Source organism: Neophocaena asiaeorientalis, unplaced genomic scaffold (assembly GCF_003031525.2).
Source record: "Neophocaena asiaeorientalis asiaeorientalis breed wild unplaced genomic scaffold, Neophocaena_asiaeorientalis_V1.1 scaffold184, whole genome shotgun sequence".
NCBI classification, from domain to species: Eukaryota; Metazoa; Chordata; class Mammalia; order Artiodactyla; family Phocoenidae; genus Neophocaena; species Neophocaena asiaeorientalis.
The window spans coordinates 6,484,498-6,493,831 of NW_020185325.1; the positions used below are offsets into that span (position 1 = coordinate 6,484,498).

The 9,334-nt window shown below is 36.0% G+C and overlaps 1 long non-coding RNA gene across 1 annotated transcript; it reads left to right on the forward strand.

The window, feature by feature from the left end:
* Positions 1-4,650: 4,650 nt before the first annotated feature.
* On the forward strand, positions 4,651-7,773 carry LOC112392577 (uncharacterized). Its single transcript, XR_003001715.1, has 3 exons — positions 4,651-4,686; positions 5,217-5,332; positions 7,605-7,773. It is a non-coding gene; the product is annotated as an uncharacterized LOC112392577 (long non-coding RNA).
* Positions 7,774-9,334: the final 1,561 nt, after the last annotated feature.

A 9,334-nucleotide genomic window follows, 5' to 3' on the forward strand; every position in this document is an offset into this window, starting at 1 on the left:
TAAAAAATCTAAAGTCATATATGTCATAAACAACTCATAGGTCAAAGCAGATTTCATAACAGACATTAGAAAATATTTAGACCTGACCAATAATAAGACATATTTCAAATCTTGTGGGATGCAAAAAAATTCTCAAAAGTAAATTATAGTATTAATATCTATCTCAGAATAAAGGTTGAAAATTAGTAATCAAACTTAAAAAGTTAGCAAAAAGGATAAAAAATGGTAAAGTGGGAATTCCCTGGCAGGCCAGTGGTTAGGACTTCATGCTTTCACTGCCAAGGGCGTGAATTCAATACCTGGTCGGGGAACTAAGATTTCACAAGCCGTGTGGCACCCCGCACACCCTTCCCTCCAAAAAGGTAAAGTATATAACAGACATAGAAGTAAGGATATAATAAAGATCAGAAATTAATAACATAATAGAAAATAAAGCTACAGTGTTAGCAAAGCTAAAAGTTGAATTGTGGGGGAAACAATGACAAAATATTGGCAAGTTATCACTACTTCCAAGATATCACTTTACACTAGATGTTCTGAGTTCTCCATAAAACATAAATAAATAAATAAAGTCTCACGTATTGGAAAGGAAGAAATAGCAAATGACATTATTTGTAAGATAAACTCAAAAGATGATCATCAAAATTAATTAGAGTTTAGCAAGTTAATATATATAAAGTATACCATATTCAAGAACATGGAGATTCAGTACAGTAAAGCTGTCAATTCTTTGCAAATACCTTCAACACAAATCTAATCAAAACCTCAAAGAGAAGTGAACTTACTCTACTGGATATCCAGACTTATGATAAAGCTATAGCATTTAAGAGTGTGATTTTTGCCTCAAGGATAGAAAATATACCAACAAAAGAGAGCCAAGAAATAGACCCACCAATGTATAGCAACAGGATCTAAAGCAGGGAAACTGACACATTGCGCAATCAATGGTAACTGACTTGAGTTTCCACTGTTTGTTTAAAAAAAAAAAGAATTTGTCTTTTAAATCACACCATATACAAAAATCAATCCTATATCAGTTAAAACTTAAAAGCTGAATATTTTAAAATTTTATGAGAAATTGTAGGATATTTTTATGACTTTGGGGAAGTGAATGGATTTCTTATATAAGACAAAAAAATCACTTAGTATAAAAAGTAATCATAGGGGCTTCCCTGGTGGCGCAGTGGTTGAGAGTCCGCCTGCCGATGCAGGGGACACGGGTTCGTGCCCCGGTCCGGGAAGATCCCACATGCCGTGGAGTGGCTGGGCCCGGAAGCCATGGCCGCTGAGCCTACGCGTCCGGAGGCTGGGCTCCGCAACGGGAGAGGCCACAACAGTGAGAGGCCACGACAGTGAGAGGCCCGCGTACCACACACACACACACACACACACACACACACACACACACACACAAAAGTAATCATTATTTTATTTACATTAAAATTAAGAACTTCTGTTGATCAAAGGAAAGAAAAGTTTTCTGTTGATTACAAATAAGTACAAAAAAGCCACAAAGTGGGAGAATAACATTTGCACACCTATAACTGAAAAACGTCATCCACATACAGTATAAAGAACTTCACTACAAAATTCACTAAGAAATAGCAAACAACATAATAGAAAAATGCACAAAAATACATACACATAAATTTTACAGAAGGGAAGACAAATGGTCAAAAATAAACTAAAATATATCCACCTACATTAAATTTCAGAAAAATGAAAATTGAACCACAGTGAAATACTATTTTATACCCACCATATTGACAAAAATAAATACCTTTAAAAATCAAGTGTTGGTCAGGATACAGAGCAACTGGAACTCTTAAACACTCCAAGAGGGAGTTTAAATTTTTATCTATACACCGGAAAATAATTTGGCCTTAACTATTTATCTTGGAAATTTGCACGTATTACAATCCAGAAATTCTACTTCTTTTAATAAGAAGTAGACTGGACTTTTAAAGAATGGACTTTTAAGATTCCTGTTCATGACATGTGAATTGAAGATAATAGTAAAAGAAAAATTAAGACACAAATGACTATTGTTAGGTAAATGTATAAATAAACTGTTATATATTTATAAAATGTATACTATACAAGTTCCACGTTAACTATCCCTACATGCAACAATATGGATAAATCTCAAGAAATAGTGTCGAGTGAAAAAAGCAGGTTGTTGAAGAAAGCCTGTGTTAGAATACCGTTTTTATAGCCTTCAAAACCAGACAAATATAACCATTATTTTGTTGGAGGATACATATGAAGAAGAACGTGGCAATGATGAATACAAAATTTGGAATAGTAATGAGATGTGGGGGAATGAGGAGGAAGTGAGATGTTCTACAAAGCAAGCACCAAGTGGAATTCAACAGAAAGTAACAGTAACTTATATTTCTTAATTTGAGTGATGGGTTCATGGATCTTAATTGTAAATATTGGGAAGCTGAATCGCTAGTATATGTTAAGTTGTAAATGGTGAGGAAGAAGAAAGAGCAAAGGAGTCCCACATTAGTGAATTGAGCCATTGAGTGGGTCATGCTGCTATTTTAATGAGAGGAAGAAGAGGATCAGGCAAGAATGGGTGGGAGCAAGTGAGTGGGGAGAATGGTGATGAATAAGGTTTGAACTGTCCAGATTCAAGTATTTGCAATAATCTTAGTAAAATATAGGGGAGTCAATTGTGATATAGGATTGAATATGGAAAGAGACTCTGGGCTTTAGTTAGATAGTTCTAGGAATCTTTGTCATATAGATTGTCTTTAAGGCCTTGGAATGGATGAAATAATGTGGGGGGTGGGTGGAGGCTGAGTAATATTGGAGGGGTGAGGGGCTGGTATACCTCTTTACAGATGTTATAAGTTGGAAGTCCTAGGGAGTCTCATCTCAGGAGGTAAAGGATTAATAAATGAACTGAAACTCTTGAACTGAAACTTATGTGCAGCAATTTATACAAGTCCTTCTTTGAGTCCCAGAATATATAGCCAAATGATGCAGAGAGATGACCACAGTGCAAGAGTCTTTACAATTCCTAGTTTCAGAGTGGCTGCAAGAAAACCCCGAATAAATTTCTCTCTCCTTGATGTGGCCTTCTGACAAGTAGTAATCTCTCCATACGTTTATTAAGACCAGAGCCTAGAGAATTTCAAAATGCTCCACTCTCAATTCTTCTGGTTGCCTTAAAGAAGCAGTCAACGTTGTGAGCTACCTATGGAGAGGCCCAGGTGGCACGAAGTACAGACAGCCTGTAGGACCTGCAGGCCTCAGTCATACAGCCTCAAGGAAATGAATTCTGCCTAAACCTGAATGAGTTTGGAAGTGGATTCCTCCCCAGTCAACCTTCCAGATGAGTACCCAGCCCTGCTGACATCTTGATAGAAGCCATATGAGACTCAGAGCAGAAGAGCAAGCTTAGGCGAGCCCAAACTCCTGTCCCACAGAAACTGTGTGATGATAAATATGTGTTTAAAGTGCTAAGTTTGTGGTAGTTTGTTATGCATCAGTAGAAAACAAATACAATATTGTGTGTGCATTCTGTGTGTGTGTGTTTGTGTGTTATATTCATCAAGATCTATGTGGAAGGTAGGGAAAAGATAAAATATGTCAGATATATTTTTATAGGTACATTTTTCCTTAAAGTTTAGTGGTTAGGAGGAACCATCTCTCTCCCTCTAAAATTGTATATATCAAAGTAAGAAGCCCTCATTTAGGTAAGGTGATTGAGTCAGAAACATCAGTTTCTGGATGGGCAAAGGAAGAGTGCTAGAACTTTGCTTCCACATTGTACCACTTATTCTCTGAGATTTTTATTTGTTCATTTTGGATTTTTGCCCCTAACCTCTGTCTCTCTTCTAAGATACATACTTGTAGTAGTTTGTAAGAGCCAACAGCCAATGGCAGTGCACTCCTGGTTGAAACCTAACTTACAGTGAGTAACATTTCTCTCAGTTTAAAATGCTGTAAAGTCCAAATACGGCTGGTTACATAAGCAGAATTAACTCACTTTTTCTGTACCCGTGACATTGATTGATCACTTTTATAAACTGATTGAAATTAACAACCAAATAAGAAAACCTTGGGAGTAATGGTGAAGTACATTGACAAACAAAAGTATTTGATAATATTATGAATTCTTTAATATTAAATTGTATTTAATATTAATAATAAGGAACTATAAGAAAAAACCTATAACCTGAATCTCACTAAACCTTAGTAAAAAGAAATTCTCTGAATGAAATATTGGACCTCTTAAATGCCTTTCTTTTTTATGTGTCTTTCACTGATGCTATAAAGAACTCACTGAAGGTCAGCAATTCTTTCTGAGGTCTCCATAGTAACTGTGATCTTAGCCATATCTTTGATTTAGAACATCAAAATGTCATAATTGATATCAAACTCATGAACACTAGATCAGGGCACTGGTGCCATATTTGGTGCAACCTGAAAGCTGCTTACTTGTTTGTTCCTGTGTGTTCTTATTGTTCCTGGCTCTGTTTTTCTATTTTACTTCTTCCCTATCATAGGGGATGAAACTTGGAAATCTTAAAATAATGACAATGGAAAATTTTATCTAGAGTCTGAAATACACCAGAACAGCTGGAGAAGAAGCTGATGTTACTTTACTCGAGAGGAAGCCTCCAGGGCTGATCTTACAAGGCAGGAGCAGCTTTTTGTTTGAACCATTAGGTGAGATTCATGTAAAAATTAAGAGTGTGTGATGTGATCCTGGAAAGAAATTTTAGTCAGAGAGGTTAAGTTAGATGAATAGAAAGAAAAGAGAATGACAATATTCATTGGAAAAATAGAAGAAAGAACAACCACAGAAATGAATGTAAAAGGTTTATATTAACAAATGAAGTTGAGAACTGCCCTAACAGTGTAACAGGTGGGGGAAACATCAGACCTTGAAGGGAGCAGAATCCCTTTGAGCTACTTATACTTGTGACCTCAAAGGCTGGTAAAACTGGGAGACGGCCTCAGCTTTAACACAGCTGCTTTTTGGCATTATTAATGGCACAAGAATGGATCTGGGAATTGGTAAAACAGTAACAGCTAACCAACAGTTAAAAAGTAGAATGACGTCTCCAAGTCATGAAGCCTATCCATCAACTGTACAAGAAAGGTACATTCTTGCTGGAAGTGAAGACAAGGCAAGAATCTTCAGCCTACATCAATTTCAACAACTCTGTCTTTATTTCATTTTGATTTTAACCCAGCCTAGTTTGTGTCTGTAGCTTATGGTTTGAATCCACTTTGGGAATCAGCTGAGTTCTCCCTGAACTCTCCCCCAACAGCTACCCAAGGGGACCACCCTGGCAAGATAAGCAAAAAGGTAGGATGGGCCTCTTAATGGTTCAAGCACTGAAAACAATCTTTCTCCCCATTTGTTTGTTATTTATAATTATATCGTATGAATATTGGGCCCTAAGGAAAAAAAGTGAGAAGAGTGTGCGGCTTTTCCAATGGTAACAGCTCACTGAGTAGTTTCTCTATCCTTCAAAAAAAATAATGGGCTACTTCAGGACTCAGGAAAATTATCCTGGAGACCAGTGCATCTCAAGCCTTAATGTTTATAATAATCAGCTGGGGAGCTTGTTAGACCAAAGACTTGGCCCCTGTGCCCAGAGTCTCTTGACAGAGATCTTCAGTGATGACTTTTTTCCTTATCCACGCATACCAGTCAAACCCTTAGTGTGAGGCTTGGCTAGAGAAAATTAGGTCTGTGGGAAATTTTGTATCTCTCACTTTTTCCAAACACAATTCAGTAGACGCTAGAAAGGCAATGTTGTTATGGATCAGTGCATTGGCCTTATTAACATTTCTATTTAAATCAAAACCTTTCATAGGATTGCTTTAGCATCTTTCTGATAGAGGCTAAAGATTAGAAAACTGTGATAGAATTGCTTAGCTTCATGTTCCTTTAAGTGCTTTCCTAGCCAGGAAAGTAAGCTGGTTTTCTTCAAAATTTCCCCATGTTTCTGAGGAAACAAAAAGGGGTGCTGATACTTATTGGGCACCTACCATTTGCCAGGCATAGTACTAGTCCCTTATTTAAATAGTCTTATTTAATCCTTACAATAGCCCTTATGAAATAGCACTCTTCTCATCCTCATTTTATAAATGATGTTACTAAGTACAGAGAAATTGAGTCACTTAATAAAATAAAGTCACTTCATTTGCTCAAAAGCAAATAAACTAAGATTTGAATCTTATTTCTTACTATTTTGCTACATAATTTGTCCCATTTTCTGAATTGCTTTAAATTACAAATTACCCCAGGGTCATTATAGTTATACTTCTAACATCTTTTCTATCTTAAAAGGTAGGAAATCTCCCAATTTATATTAAATAATAATTCTATCTGTTCCTAATCTCAGAGCCTGGAGAAATCAGTATTGCACTTCTTGTGTGTTTTTTTTTCTCTTATTATTCATTGCTAATCTAGACAAATTAAAGTACAAATGAAAATTTCTCTGTTTGCCATAACAGCAGGTCAACACTTCATTATTCCATGCTTAATAAGGGTTATCACTACACTCCTCGATCTATTTAAAATATCTTTTACGAATAAAGAATAAGAGAACTTTCTAAGACACCATTTCATATGTTAAAGCCAAATTTGTTCTATTTAAAGAAAAAATGCTTTCAAATGCTCCATACAAATCTGGCATCTTTAGACATAAGACAATTATGAAGGAGACCTGTATGTTTCTCTTTTTCTTGAAAAGGTCAGGAATTTTCAGCCACATTATAAACTAACAAAGCCTTCCAAGAAGACTGATACTGACATTTTTTATATTCTCAGCTGTCTCCAGTTTGTTAATCTAGTCATGCATTCAGCAAAACTTTAAAGAATACTTTGGTGAACAAACTGATTAAATGTTATCCCCATTTTCATGAAATCCAAAGGCATGAGTGATCATCACTCATTTCCTCTAAGTTTCTAAATTAAATGTAGTAATTAAAAGCTACAGCAATCTTATGAAAAATTTTAACTTAAATATAAATGTTAATATGGCCAATGCAGTGATCCATAGTAATATTACCTTTTTTTTTTTTGCGGTACGTGGGCCTCCCACTGTTGTGGCCTCTCCCGTTGTGGAGCACAAGCTTTGGACGCGCAGGCTCAGTGGCCATGGCTCACGGGCCCAGCTGCTCCGTGGCATGTGGGATCTTCCCGGACCGGGGCACGAACCCGTGTCCCCTGCATGGGCAGGTGGACTCTCAACCACTGCGCCACCAGGGAAGCCCAGTATTACCTTTTTAGCATCATAAATTTATATGTTAACTGTGTGATTAAATCACAAAACTAAATTTTTGCTGGTTTTTTCTTTTCTTTGGTGGTCGAGTTTCAGGTTTCACATAATAGTAATAATATTAAATCCAATAACATTCACAGGAGGAACAACCTGTTAGACATTTTGTATAGTGCAACTTCTACCCTTAACTTACTAATTAGAATAAATCTTTAGAAACTGAGGTAAATATAATTATATTGCTTATTTTTAGGTATCTTTAAGTATATACATTGTTTTTAACCATCTACTTCAAAGCTAACTATCTTCTATCCAAACTCTTTTGATTTGTCTCTTTGTCTCAAATAGTCCCTCCTTAACACACCGCTATCTTTCATTCGTGCAAAGAAGAAATCATCATTCTGGTGACCATTAATCAGAGTGCCAACTCTCTTGGATAAAGACCTTATAAAGAATGCATTTGACAAAAGAGCCAAGAATATACGATGGGGAAAGAATAGTCTCTTCAGTAAATGGTCTTGGGAAAACTGGTCAGCAGATGCCAAAGAATGAAACTGGACCACTGTCTTACACCACACATAAAAATCAATTCAAAATGGTTTAAAGACTTGAACACAAGATCTGAAACCATACAACTCCTAGAAGAAAACATAAATCCTTAACATCAGTCTTGGCAATGATCTTTTGGATTTGACACCAAAGCAAAGGCAACAAATGCAAATATAAACAAGTGGGACTATATCATACTAAAAAGCTTCTACACAGCAAGGGAAACCATTGACAAAATGAAAAGGTAATCTACCAAATGGGAGAAAATATTTGCAAGTCATATATCTGATAAGGGATTACTATCCAAAATATATAAAAACTCATACAACTTAACAGAAAAAGAAAACAAATGAACAATCTGATTAAAAAGTGGGCAGCGTATCTTAAAAGGAATTTTCCCAGAGAAGACATACAAATGGCTAACAAGTACATGAAAAAGTGCTCAACACCACAATCATCAGAGAAATTTACATCAAAAGCACAGTGAGGTATCACCTTACACCTGTCAGAATGGCTATAATCAAAAAGACAAGAAATAACAAGTACTGGTAAGAATGTAGAGAAAAAGGAACTCCTGTTCATCATTGGCGGAAATGTAAATTGGTGAAGCCACTATGGAAATAGCATGGAGTTTCCTCAAAAATTTGAGAATAGAGCTACCATATGATCCAGCAATTTCACTTCTGAGTATTTATCCAAAGAAAATAAAACCACGAACTTGAAAAGATATCCCCGTGTTCATCGCAGTATCGTTTGTAATAGTCAAGACATGGTAACAGCTTAAGTGTCCTTCAGTGGTTGAATGGATAAAGAAAATGTGGTGTCTATGTACACTCCTACCTCCAAGATATTGCAGGTTCTGTTCCAGACCACTGCAGTAAAGCAAATATCACAGTAAAGTCATATGCATTTTTTTGTTTCCTAGTGCATATAAAAGTTATGTTTATATGGATCAATGGAACAGAATAGAAAGCCCAGAAATAAACCCACACACCTATGGTCAATTAATCTTTGACAAAGGAGACAAGAATATATAATGGGAAAAAAGTCTCTTTAGCAAGTGGTGTTGGGAAAGTTGGACAGCTGCATATAAATCAATGAAGTTAGAACACACCCTCATGCCATACACAAAAGTAAACTCAAAATGGCTTAAAGACTTAAATATAAGACATGACACCATAAACCTCCTAGAAGAGAACATAGGCAAAACATTCTCTGACATAAATCGTACCAATGTTTTCTTAGGTCAGTCTCCCAAGGGAAAGGAAATAAAAACGAAAATAAACAAATGGGGCCTAATCAAACTTACAAGTTTTTGCACAGCAAAGGAAACCATAAACAAAATGAAAAGACAACCTACGGAATGGGAGAAAATATTTGCAAATGATGAGACCGACAATGGCTTAATTTCCAAAATATACAGACAGCTCATACAACTCGACAACAAAAAAACAAATAACCCATTTGAAACAAGGTAGAAGACCTAAGTATACATTTCTCCAAAGAAGACATACAGATGGCCAAGAGAC